Raw genomic sequence first — 13096 nt, 5'->3', positions numbered from 1 at the left:
TACAGATGTCGGATGTCGTAGATTCGACAGACTAGTAAAACAGGACAGGTGGCGGACTGTGACGTAACTAACATCAGATTTAATGCTGGGCACAGTACAAGTATGTCTGGACAGACAGTTCACCGAACACTCCTAACGCTAGGCCCCCCGCAGCCGACGACCCATATATCTGCCAATGTTAACACCGCGACATGGGTAACTATGACTGAAATGGTCACTTACCCATCGGCACTGGACGTTGGCGCAGTGGCAGAGCGTTGCATGGTCTGATGAATGCTCTTCGTCATGCTGATGGGAGGGCGTGAATCCGTCATCTACCGGGATAAGAGCTCCTTGACACGGAATGGAGGCAAGCTGGCGGAGGCTCCATTCTGCTTTGGGTAACATTCACGTGGGCATACATGGATCCAGTAAAGCTCGCGCAAGGAACCATGACGGCCAAGGAGTGCCGTAGTCGTACTGTTGCAGACCATGTACACCCCTTTATGACGATCATGTTTCCCAACGACTGTGACTTTTTCAACAAGATAATGCCCCAAGTAACAAGGCCATAAGTATGATGGAGTGGTTCGAGGAACACGGGAGTTTCAGTTGATGTGCTGCCCCCCCCAACTCGCCAGATCTGATCCCGACAGAAGATATCTGGAATATGATTCAACGTGGCGTCAAAGCTCACTGCCCCCTTCCCGGAATTTACGGAAATTAGTTGACTTGTGTATGCTGATGTGGTACCACCACCCTCCAGCGACCTAAGAAGGCCTCATTGCTTTCATGCCACAAGGCATCGCCACTATTATCCGGGCCAAAAGTGGGCATATCGGCTTTTAGGTACATGGTCGTAAAGTTCTGACGGATCAGTGTCTAATTCATTCTCATAAATTTACCACCACCCCAACTAATCTTCCCTCCCCCCGTCTATAGAGTCCTCTACTGAAACTGCAAATATTTTTCCATGACAGCAATTACCGTCTTGTCTCCCAGTGAGATAATGTTGGACGTCAACTTGCAATAACCACTCATAGACGGCAGGTCGCCGCACTAGCAGTGGAGGCTATATAATGCGTGTTGGAAGGGGTGGGGAAGGGGGGGGGGGGAGATGCGGAAACAGTACAGTGGTTGTCGCTATGTGGAAACGGAGCAATTCATCTGGCATCCAAGAGGGCACGATCATTGGCTTTTGGGCCAAGGGTGGAAGCATTTTCGAAACAGCTAAGACTGTAAACTGTTGGCGTGCTGCCTTGTTTAAAGTATGTCGCGAATGGTAAAAGGGCACTATCCAAAACGGGCCCGGAGGCAATTGTGGTGCACCAGGGACCATAGATAACAGGTGTGAACGACGAGCAACTGCTGAGTAACTGACCACCCAGATGAACCAAAGGGACACCAACAGCGTCTCCTTAAGCGAATGTTGCTGAGTATGGGTCTCCGCAGGTAGCGTCTGGTTCGTGCACTTATGGTGCCTGCTGTTCATCGGCGATGAAGACTGGAATTTGCACGTCAATAGTGCAACTGGACAACCACTCAGTGTCAACAGGTGGGCTTTTCCAATGAATCAATTTTATGCTCCATCGAACAGATGTTCGTTGGTGTGTATGGTGTGAAACATTTGAGAGCAATCATCCTGCAAGAGTCGTCGGAAGGGTCAAGGCCGGTAGAGGGAGCGGTAAGGTCTGGGGAATGATTTCGTGGCATTCCCTGTGAGATCCCGTCATTCTGGAAGGCACAGTGGTATAACACAAGAATGCATCTATCCTTGCTGACCACGTCCACCCCTAAATGTACTTTGTACACTACTGGCCATTAAAATTGCTGCACCGCGAAATTTAACGGACGGGAAGAAGATGCTGTGATATGCAAATAATTAGCTTTTCAGAGCATTCACACAAGGTTGGCGCCGGTGGCGACACCTACAACGTGCTGACATGAGGAAAGTTTCCAACCGATTTCTCATACACAAACAACAGTTGACCGGCGTTGCCAGGTGAAACGTTGTTGTGATGCCTCGTATAAGGAGGAGAAATGCGTAATATCACGTTTCCGACTTTGATAAAGGTCGGATTGTAGCCTATCGCAATTGCCGTTTTTCGTATCGCGACATTGCTGCTCGCGTTGGTCAAGATCCAATGACTGTTAGCAGAATATGGAATCGGTGGGTTCAGGAGGGTAATAGGGAACGCCGTGCTGGATCCCAACGGTCTCGTATCACTAGCAGTCGAGATGACAGGCATCTTATCCGCATGGCTGTAACAGATAGTACAGCCACGTCTCGATCCCTGAGTCAACAGATGGGGACGTTTGCAAGACAACAACCATCTGCACGAACAGTTCGACGACGTTTGCAGCAGCATGGACTATCAGCTCGCAGACCGTGGCTGCGGTTACCCTTGACGCTGCATCACAGACAGGAACGCCGGCGATGGTGTACTCAGCGACGAACCTGGGTGCACGAATGGGAAAACGTCATTTTTTCGGATGAATCCAGATTCTGTTTACAGCGTCATGATGGTCGCATCCTGGCGACATCTCGGTGAACGCAAATTCGATGCGTGTATTCGTCATCGCCATACTGGCGTATCACCCGGCGTGATGGTATAGGGTGCCATTGGTTACACGTCTTGGTCACCTCTTGTTCGCATTGACGGCACTTTGAACAGTGGATGTTACATTTCAGATGTGTTACAACCCGTGGTTCTACCCTTCATTCGATCCCTACGAAACCCTACATTTCAGCAGGATAATGGACGACGGGCCTTTCTGGATACAGAAAATGTTCGATTGCTGCTCTTGCCAGCACATTCTCCAGATCTCTCACCAACTGAAAAGTCTGGTCAATGGTGGCCGAGCAACAATACGCCAGTCACTACTCTTGATGAACTGTGGTATCGTGTTGAAGCTCCATGGTCAGCTGTACCTGTACACGCCATCCAAGCTCTGTTTGACTCAATGTCCAGGCGTATCAAGGCCGTTATTACAGCCAGAGGTGGTTGTTCTGGGTACTGATTTCTCAGGATCTATTCACCCAAATTACGTGAAAATGTAATCACATGTCAGTTACAGTATAATATATTTGTCGAATGAATACCCGTTTATCATCTGCATTTCTTCTTGGTGTAGCAATTTTAATGGCCAGTAGTGTATTTCATGCGCGATGGCATGTATCAACAAGACAGCGCAACGTGTCCTACAGCTCGCAGTGTAAGTGTGTGGTTCAAAGAGCCCCAGTATGGGTTTACGGTGTTACTTTTGAAACAACAAACAGTTTACTTATTTTTTTCCACATCTTTCATCTTCATTTGATTGCCCCCTATACTTTCCTTAATTAATCTACGTCCTACATGAGTAGTATCAAATACCGAAACTCGTTCATTCTTGATATAAAATTTTAGTCCTCATCATATTTATTAATCTGTAAATGGGTAAAACGTAGTCAAATATACAGACAAATCTTGTAAACATTGCCTAGAAAGTGACTCGTTCCACCTCATTAAGTTAGAAACCGTGTGCGTCTTCTTTGGAGTATGGGATCGACTGCTTAACTACCGAAATAACTGATTGTACTTAGTGAGGAGACAGGTTGGCGTGCACCTGCTGGTTTCCATCCTCGCTCAGGAACGGAGGGCGAGATTTCTCGCACTTCTCTCTTCCCTCCTCCCTTGCCCCGAGCCTTGACTCGGCGTCTGCTGGCGCCACTCCGATTACCTACTCCAGTGCTTTCTCGTCGGCTGCGAGAGTGGAGGCAGAAGACGAGCAAGAGCGTCGCAATTACAGACGAAACGCTCCTCGCGCCGCCAGTGCGCCGTCCATTTCCCATTCCCCCCTACCGTCCCTTCCCACCGCCGGGCCCATGACGTCACACCGGCGCATTAATGTTGCATGAGGCGCCGCCATTCCACCAATTACTACTCGGCGCCTCCCTACCCATTTTGACAATCGACGGCGCCAGACTCCGAAACCTGATGACGCAGTCCTTCTGATCTAGCACGGTTTCTAGCGGGTTTGTGACCAGCTGAAGGATGGCGTTGCCATACATTCCGATTAAACGGGAATGTTCTGATTTTTAGTTCTTTGTCCTAGCGTCCCAAAAAGGCTCAACTGGGCACTACATGTACCGATTTTCAAGTACGAGTAAGAGTATCGAAGATTTATACGAGGGTGAGTCAAATGAAAACCTTAAATACTTTATTAAATATTATTTAGTGTGCAGAAGTGGTACAAAACTGTATCACTTTTCAACATAATCTCCTCCATGCTCATTGCAAGTCCTCAAGCGCTTACAAAGTGCATAAATTCCTCTAGAAAAAAATTCTTTTGGTAGTCCGCACAACTACTCATGCACCGCGTGGCGTACCTCTTCATCAGAACGGAACTTCTTTCCTCCCATTGCGTCTTTGAGTGGTCCAAACATATGGGAATCACTTGGGGCAAGGTCAGGGTTGTTCGCTCTCTTCGTTTCCGGTTGGTGGAAGTGAGCTCAGGTTTCGTCCCCAGTAACGATTCCTGCAAGGAAGCCATAACCTTCTCGTTCAAAGCGCCGAAGGAGATCTCCACAAGCGTCAACACGTCGTTGTCTCATTTCAGGAGTCAGCTGCCGTGGCACCCATCTTGCAGACACTTCGTAGAAACTGGAGCACATCATGCACAATGTGGTGTGCTGACCCATGACTAATCTGTTAACATGCTGCAATGTCATTCAGTGTCTCTCGACGGTTTTCCTTCACTATGGCTTCAACTGCTGCAATGTTCTGTGGTCACACCTGGATGAGGAGCACCTTCCACTGAAATCACACCATTTGCGAACTTCCTACTCCATTCGTAGACTTGCTGCTGTGACAAACATGCATCACCGTATTCAACCTTCATTCGTCGATGAGTTTCAATAGGTTTCAAACCTTCACTACGCAAAAACCGAATAACAGAACGCTGTTCTTCCCTGGTGCAAGTCCCATGTGGGGCGGCCATCTTTATACTGACACTGTAACGGTATGTGTGCATCTGCACTATGCTGCCACCTACAGGCCATTCTTCACGCTGCTTGTAGCACGCTTACCAACATACAGATAACGGAGCGAAATTTCGATTTGTTATTACAAATTTAAGGTTTTCTTTTGACTCACCCTCGTGTTTCATTGACTCACTATATTAATTTTTTGTTAATACATACCTATAAGTAACCGCCAGCGTCCAACTCTCATTCTACGAGGGCGGTTCAGAAAGTAACCTCCGATTGGTCACAGTGCGGGTTGTGGGGGGAGTAGCGACGCCATCTGTGCGTTCACGCACTCAACAGGTCAGTCGGCATCAAGCCGTGGTCGAGTGAACGTCGTACCTGCGCTAGTTTAGTTTTTGTGGCAGTTTGAAATGTGTGCTGCAATAGAAAACCCCGCCAAATGTGAAGTGCGTGCTGTCATAAGGTTTTTTACAGCCAAAGGATATTCTGCAGCAGCTATTCATCGTGAGCTTTGTGCCGTGTACGGACCAAGAGTTATGAGTGAAGGAGTTGTCCGTGAATGGGTACGTTTATTTAAAAGTGGACGAGAAAACGTTCATGATGAAGAGAGGAGTGGTAGACCATCATTGGTGACTGACGAACTCGTTCAGACAGTTGATGCAAAAGTTCGTGAAAATCGACGTTTCTCAATGTCGGAGTTGTCTACTGGTTTTCCACAGATTTCTAAGACTCTCTTGTACGAGATAGTGACAGCAAGATTGGGTTACCGTAAGTTCTGTGCACGATGGGTGCCCAAAATTCTTACCGACCACCACAAAACTCAAAGAATGGCCTCTGCATTAGACTTTCTGTCACGTTATGAGGACGAAGGAGAACCATTGTTAAACAGAATCGTGACCTGTGACGAAACCTGGATTAAGTACGTGAACCCTGAGACAAAAGAACAATCAAAGATGTGGGCACATTCAAATTCGCCTACCAAACCAAGAAAAGCCTCGCAAGATTTTTCTGCCAGAAAACTGATGGCAACGGTGTTTTGGGATGCCAAAGGGGTGTTGTTGGTTGAATTCATGGAACGTGGTACGACCATTAATCAAGACGTGCACTGTGAAACAATAAAAAAGTTACGACGGGCTATACAGAACAAACGCCGTGGTATGCACGATAACGCCCGTCCTCACTCTGCTCGCAGAACAACGGCCCTTCTTGAGTCCTTCAAGTGGGACGTTATCAACCATCCACCTTACAGCCCAGACCTGGCGCCAAGTGATTATCACCTCTTCATGCATTTGAAGAAATGGCTCGGGTCACAGCGGTTTGATGACGACGAAGAGCTCAAAGATGCGGTGACAGGCTGGCTCCAGGCACAAGCGGGTGATTTTTATGCAGAAGGAATTTCAAAGCTTGTGAAGAGATACGATAAGTGCCTCAATCGCTATGGAGACTATGTAGAAAAATAGTGCAAAGATGTAGTTGTAAGATGTATATATTAAAATATTTTTATCTAACTTGGTGTTTTTTTTTTTAAATCAACCGGAGGTTACTTTCTGAACGGCCCTCGTATAACCACGTGACTACAGCTGGCAATGCTGTATAACAATCATTATTCTCTTGTTCGTATTGTTGCGTAACTTGAGTTTCGAGTGGGGCCGAAGTGTTATTTCCGACTATCAGTTGCCGTTACTACGGTTATTTTTTTTATATCAGCTACTTTTTGCAGTTATTTGTAACTATCAATTATTTTTACAACCGAACTGGAAACGAGGGTGCAGTTAACACTGGGCGCCCGCGAAACACGAGCGGCTATATTTCCCTCAACCCACGTATGCGCTAGCTCAGAGTAATTTCACTCCGATGTATTTTTTATGGGCGGGAATTCCGTCACTTTATCTCTAGCGAAGAATTCGTTTCTTAAGGTAGCCAACTCGCAGTGCCTCGTCGCACGCCAGCCCAATTGTGTGATATGGTAGTCCATTTCGAAATATTTTACTTAATTAACATTTTTCAATTTTTTTATTGTAGTCCTAGTTAAATCTGCGAAACATACGTTGAGCTATTTAACTTTTTTTACGTGGCTTGGTAGTCGTGCAAGTTGATCATAGCACGCGCTACAGTTTCAAGGCACCTGTATGTGTGGCGGCATGTGGATCACGAAGGGCAATAACAATACAGTTGTTGTACACTCTGTGGATGCCCCTGATGGCCGGCTGTTATCTCCATAGAAGTACAAAAACACTTGTTTCAGTCGAATATCTATTCTCCCTGGAAATATGGGGTGTTAAAAAAGTCTCTCCGCAGTGCCGTATGATTGTTAGCCGCGCGTGCCGTTATGATTGTTCGCCTGCCTGGGCTACTTCCCTTCAAGTCGACTCTCCCAACATTCCACTATTCCATTTATCTCAACCAGCGTCAGTAGTATCGTTGGTGTGTGTCGTTACGTGTTGACGTGAACGTTTAAGTTTAGTTCCTTTGTTCGTTTGTTTCGTTTTTGTCACTGTTAAAATGCTAACCATTGAAGAACGTGTGTTTTTAGTCGAGCAAGTGTTCAAAGCTGGTGGTAAATACACAGTTTCAGTTCCTCAAACATTTAATTCGGTTTTCCCGGAGACAACACTTCCATATCGCGATACTGTACGAGATTTGATTAACAAATTTCGAACTACGGGTTCAGTGACAAATGCACTTAGAAGTGGTCGTCCTAGCGTTTTGTCTGTGGATGAACTACTTGATATGTGCGATAAAATTTTCATGAGTCCAAACAAGTCAGTAAGAAAACTCGCCCAGGAAATCGATGTTAGTGTCGGAACGGCCCAGACAGCTGTAAGGAAAAAATTAGAACTTTTTCCATACAAAGTGACAGTCGTGCAAGAACTAAAAAATACTGACCATGGAAAGAAACTGCATTATTGTCAATGATTCAAAAACTTCGTTCAACAAAATGGAAGGGATATTCCTAATGAAACGTTTCTCACTGACGAGGCGTGGTTTCATTTATCCGGGTACATGAACTCTCGTATATGGAGTACTACAAATCCATTGTGTATTCATGAGGATCCACTTCATTCTGTGAAAATAAGAGTTTGGATTGCAATTTCTAGACGTCGGATTGTCGGTCCCATATTTTTCAACGAAACAATAAACGCACAACGATACTGTAGTGGTATTCTGTACTCATTGATAGAAGAACTTGTGTTAAGTGAATTACTGAACGGTTATTTTCAACAAGATGGTGCAACCGCGCATACAGCTCGCGTTTCAACGTCACTGCTTGCTGATGTTTTTGGTGATCGCATAATTTCACAGGGACTTTGGCCTCAACGATCGCCTGACCTAACACCTCCTGACTTTTTCTTCTGGGGTGCAGCGAAAGCCACTGTCTATAAAAACCGTCCAAAATCCATCTATGAATTGAAAACTGAAATATCCACTTTCACTGCTTCTGTTACAGAAGAAATTTTACATCTTGTGTTTGAAAACATGATTAGACGAATTGAATTGTGTATTCAACAACAGGGGGGACACTTTCAACATTTAATGTGATAATTTGTAATTAAAATGAATACTCAATAAAAATTAATAACTCGTATTTCACTAAGTTTCATTTCGGTATATTCACTGCGGCGTACGGCGCGCGCGGCTAACAATAATACGGCACCCTGGAGAGGCTTTTTGAACACCCCGTATCATCATCTGCTACCACCTACCTGAGTCTGCGACAATTACCATCTTCCAGGACTGAGGTATGGAATCGTTTGGATATATTAATAACTGAGAGCATCTTACACTGTTCTTGAAGCTTTCAAATGAGCTCTGCCAAGTTCTGTAATTATGCAAGCAAACAAACAGATCCTTTAAAAAAATGGCTCTGAGCACTATGCGACTTAGCTTCTGAGGTCTTCACTCATCTATAACTTAGAACTAATTAAACCTAACTAACCTAAGGACAACACACACATCCATGCCCGAGGCAGAATTCGAATCTGCGACCGTAGTGGTCGCTCGGTTCCAGACTGTAGCGCCTAGAACCGCACGGCCACTCCGGCCGGCGATCCCTTAAAAGCAGTCAAATCATTTGAGAAGTATGACAGGTCCACAAAATAATCTGTGTAGATATTGTGTATGTAAGTAAGTATATTTCTAAAGTATTATGCTCAGTAGTAACGCATAGATTAACTTTCCAGGCGTTCGAAGTTCCTCCCCGCCTTCATCTTATGAATGGATTTCTGTCGACTGTGTCCCGATAGTAGTACCAACATTTATGGAAACTCTACATAAGGAGTATCGCTCCACTATTGAGTTTTCTTCTTATGTTTCTGGATTGTTCCTTTTGCCATATTCTATTCATAAAGTCATCTCTGTCACAACAAGTGTGCCCTGTTCCAAAAACAGATATGGTACACATTGCCTCCTGATCAAACCTACATTAACGGCTACTAACAAGGGAACCTCCCCATCGCACCCCCCTCAGATCTAGTTATAATTTGGCACAGTGGATAGGCCTTGAAAAACGGTACACAGATCAATCGAGAAAACAGGAAGAAGTTGTGTGGAACTATGAAAAAAATAAGCAAAATATACAAATTGAGTAGTCCATAGGCAAGATAGGAAATATCAAGGAGAACGTGAGCTCAGGAGCGCCGTGGTTAGCGTGAGCAGCTGCGGAGCGACAGGTCCTTGGTTCAAGTCTCCCCTTGAGTGAAAAGTTTACTTTCTTTATTTTGGCAATGTCCGTTCGTTCATTGAGATCTCTGTTCACTGTAATAAGTTTAGTGCCTGTGTTTTGCGACCGCGCGGCAAAACCGTGCGATTAGTAGACGAAAGGACGTGCTTCTCCAATGGGAATCAAAAATATTTGATCGCAAGGTCATAGGTCAACCGATTCTTCCACAGGAAAACACGTCTGATATATTTTACACGACACTGGTGACGGCATGTGCGTCACATGACAGAAATATGTTGTCGACCCACCTAACTTGTACAATTGTCGGGTGGGTAAAAAGATTCTTCTACCTTGCCTGATTTAGGTTTTCTTGTGGATGTGATAATCACTCCCAAAAAAGTGATGAAAACATAACGGACGGACGGATAATAATTGTCTGAAAATGAAAAAATTAAAATTTTGATACGAGTGAAGAATCGAACCAAGGACCTCTCGCTCCGCAGCTGCTCACGCTAACCACGGGACCACGACGCTCCTGGACTCACGTTTTCCTTGATGTTACCTATCTTGCGTATGGACTACTTAGTTTGTATATTTTGCTTATTTTTTTCATAGTTCCACACAACTTCTTCCTGTTTTCTCGATTGATCTGTGTTCAGTTTTTCAAGGCCTATCCACTGTGTCAACTTATAACTAAATCTGGGGGGGGGGGGGGGGGGGGAGGGGGGTGCGATGGGGAGGTTCCCTTGTAAGAGGCATTCCACTATAAAAGAGGTTTTAAAGTAGTAGCTCGCCATGAACTGTCTTTTCATACAAATTCTATCAAAGTAGCTGCTAAACAAATTTTCAGCACCACAAATGGACAGCAAAACTGAAATTTTACTTTTTTGTGTATACACTATAGTATTTGAAAATGAAAAATGTCAAGTCTGTGGCGATCAACCACGAGCGGACTTGTGGCTTGAAGGCATCCTTCGTTCGCCACGTCACTAGAAAGGGTAGGACGGTGAGCACATCGCCCCAGACTCCTTTTGCCCCTAAGAAAGGGTCCCAGGTTTAGTGGACCTTTGGCTGCCCTGGAAGGAATGGAACGATGAATATTCCCTGCTCCTACCCAGGATTGAACCACGGACTTTCAGATCCATGACTGTGCAGTATACAGCACTCCGTCTTCAGACCACAATAGGCCCATCGGGACCATCCGACAGCCGTGTCATCCTCAGCTGATGATGCGGATAGGAGGGGCGTGTGGTCAGCACACCGCTCTCCCGGTCATAATGATGCTTTTCTTTGACCGGAGCTGCTACCATTCGGTCGAGTACCTCCTTAGTTGGCATCACGAGGCTGAGTGCACCCCGAAAAATGGCAACAGCGCATGGCGGCCCGGATGGTCACCCATCCAAGTGCCAGCCACGCCCGACAGCGCTTAATTAACTTCGGTGATCTGACGGGAACCGGCGTATCCACTGCGGCAAGGCCGTTACCCGTGCAGTATACACGGTGAATGTTAATAAAACCGACAAAGCGCATGGACGGATTCCTGACCAGAAATGGAGGAAGAAAGATACTACGAACTTGTGTCCGGAAATGGACGGTAAAAATCAGGGGGTTTAAGTCCGATGATCTAGCAGGCCGTGCTATGGGGGCAATGCATGCTATCCTACGCACGGGCAAGATGTTGCTGAGGTGTCAACCAATTGTAATGCGGAACTGGGATGGTGCCCCGTCATGCAAAATCCACATAACCTGTCGTACTGCCAAATGCACTTTCTCAACCATCCCAGCAGAGTACTCCGCAGGAAGTCCAAGCAAGTTCCTCTGTCAAGGCACTGTGGAATAATAACCGGTTTAAGTATGTGGAAAATCTGTGCGAGACCGGAAGTCGAAGCCGTATACCTAGCTTATCGGGGAGAACAGCCTAACCAGTAGTTAGCTAAGCACGCCTTCAGACCTGTCTCAAACTTTGATGCCTCCAGCTATGATATCCGAACACTACGCATGTGTTCTCCTTCACATTACTTCAGAGAATCTAATTCAGATAATTTATATCTTGTGTGGCAGTATAACGCACAGTCCTCTAATTCCTATATACCACATGGGATAACCTGTGCCACCAATATTCAAGAAATCGTAGACTGACATACCAGTAACAGTGAAAGTCCGAGACAAGCTTGGAGGCGTGCTAAGCGATACTCGCGATTAGCAAGTAGTCTGTCCTCGAGCCATGGTCCGGCACATATTTTCAATTGTCACATCATACTGATTCTCCTATAGTGTTTAGAGTAACCTCCGTGTCAAAGAGTGCTTCATTTAGATATTTAATTTATACTTAGAGAAGCGATAGCGACCTGCTTGTATAGCATAACGCGCCGTGTGTTGGCTGGTGAGACAGAGAGGTAAGCTAGACCCAGATCGAATGTGTGTGGCGAGACGGCACACCTATTAACTGAGTGAAATTACAATGAAATGAATACCCCTAGCTCCATACAGGCGTTGATGTAAGTCAACGGGGACAGGTGAAAATGTATGCCCTGACCGGGACTCAAACCCGGGATCTCCTACTTACATGGCAGACGCTCTATCTGTCTGAGCCACCGAGGACACACGGGATAGTATATATATATATATATATATATATATATATATATATATATATATATGACTGAGTGTTGTTTTTAGGCGATTTCCTAATCTCTTTTATGCAAATACTGGGCTGATATCCAGATTTCGCCCAGAGAATACGATACATATACAGTTAAAGTAATACACGGGGCAAAGTTTACACGGTTCACAGACAGACAGAGCACAAGACTTCCGTCTCTTAGGTTACCATAAAGTAAAATCATTAAAAAAATTGTCAAATCCTGAAGAACTGGATCCTGTACTAGACGGAATAGGCGCTAGAATAAAAAGAAGAAAAAAGAATAAGACATGGAACCTATAGTATCGGGCGCCTATACAATAATACAGATTGCGTGTAATTTTTTAATGAAAGGACTTTGATTTTTTCAGTTTCTTTGTTCCGGAGAGAAGTGAGAATCGCTTTTCTCAATCACTCCCACTTAACTATTATATGTATATGGTTACCTTCCAGTTATTATCAAACCAAGGTCGCGTTGTTAATTTCTAGTCCATCGCTGCTCTCTGCAGAAACATCAGAAGAAGAAATCAATCCAAGCAAGCTGTTTACTCTCATCTTTTTATGGCCGTGACACGAGGTGTCTGCACTGAGAGAGACGAGGGGCTGATAAGACGGAAGTTTCTTAAACGCCCGCTCAACTGGAGTAGCCAGATCCTATCCTACAGCCGGCCGCTGTGACCGAGCGGTTCTAGGCGCTTCAATCCGGAACTGCTACGGTCGCAGGTTCGAATCCTGCCTCGGGCATGGATATGTGTGATGTCCTTAGGTTAGGTTTAAGTAGTTATAAGCCCAGGGGACTGATGACCTCAGATGTTAAGTCCCACAGTGCTCAGAGCCATTTCAACCT

The 13096-nt window shown here is 45.4% G+C and overlaps 1 protein-coding gene and 1 pseudogene across 1 annotated transcript in view; both read right to left on the bottom strand.

The window, feature by feature from the left end:
- Positions 1-13096, bottom strand: part of LOC124622826 (histone-lysine N-methyltransferase SETD1A-like) — a 605140-nt gene that overhangs the window by 262779 nt on the left and 329265 nt on the right. The window lies entirely within an intron of this gene.
- On the bottom strand, positions 10972-11093 carry LOC124623511 (annotated as a pseudogene).

This window comes from Schistocerca americana, chromosome 7, assembly GCF_021461395.2.
Source record: "Schistocerca americana isolate TAMUIC-IGC-003095 chromosome 7, iqSchAmer2.1, whole genome shotgun sequence".
Taxonomy (NCBI): domain Eukaryota; kingdom Metazoa; phylum Arthropoda; class Insecta; order Orthoptera; family Acrididae; genus Schistocerca; species Schistocerca americana.
Note: the sequence above shows the minus strand (reverse complement) of the source record. Positions and strands in the feature narration are given on the sequence as shown.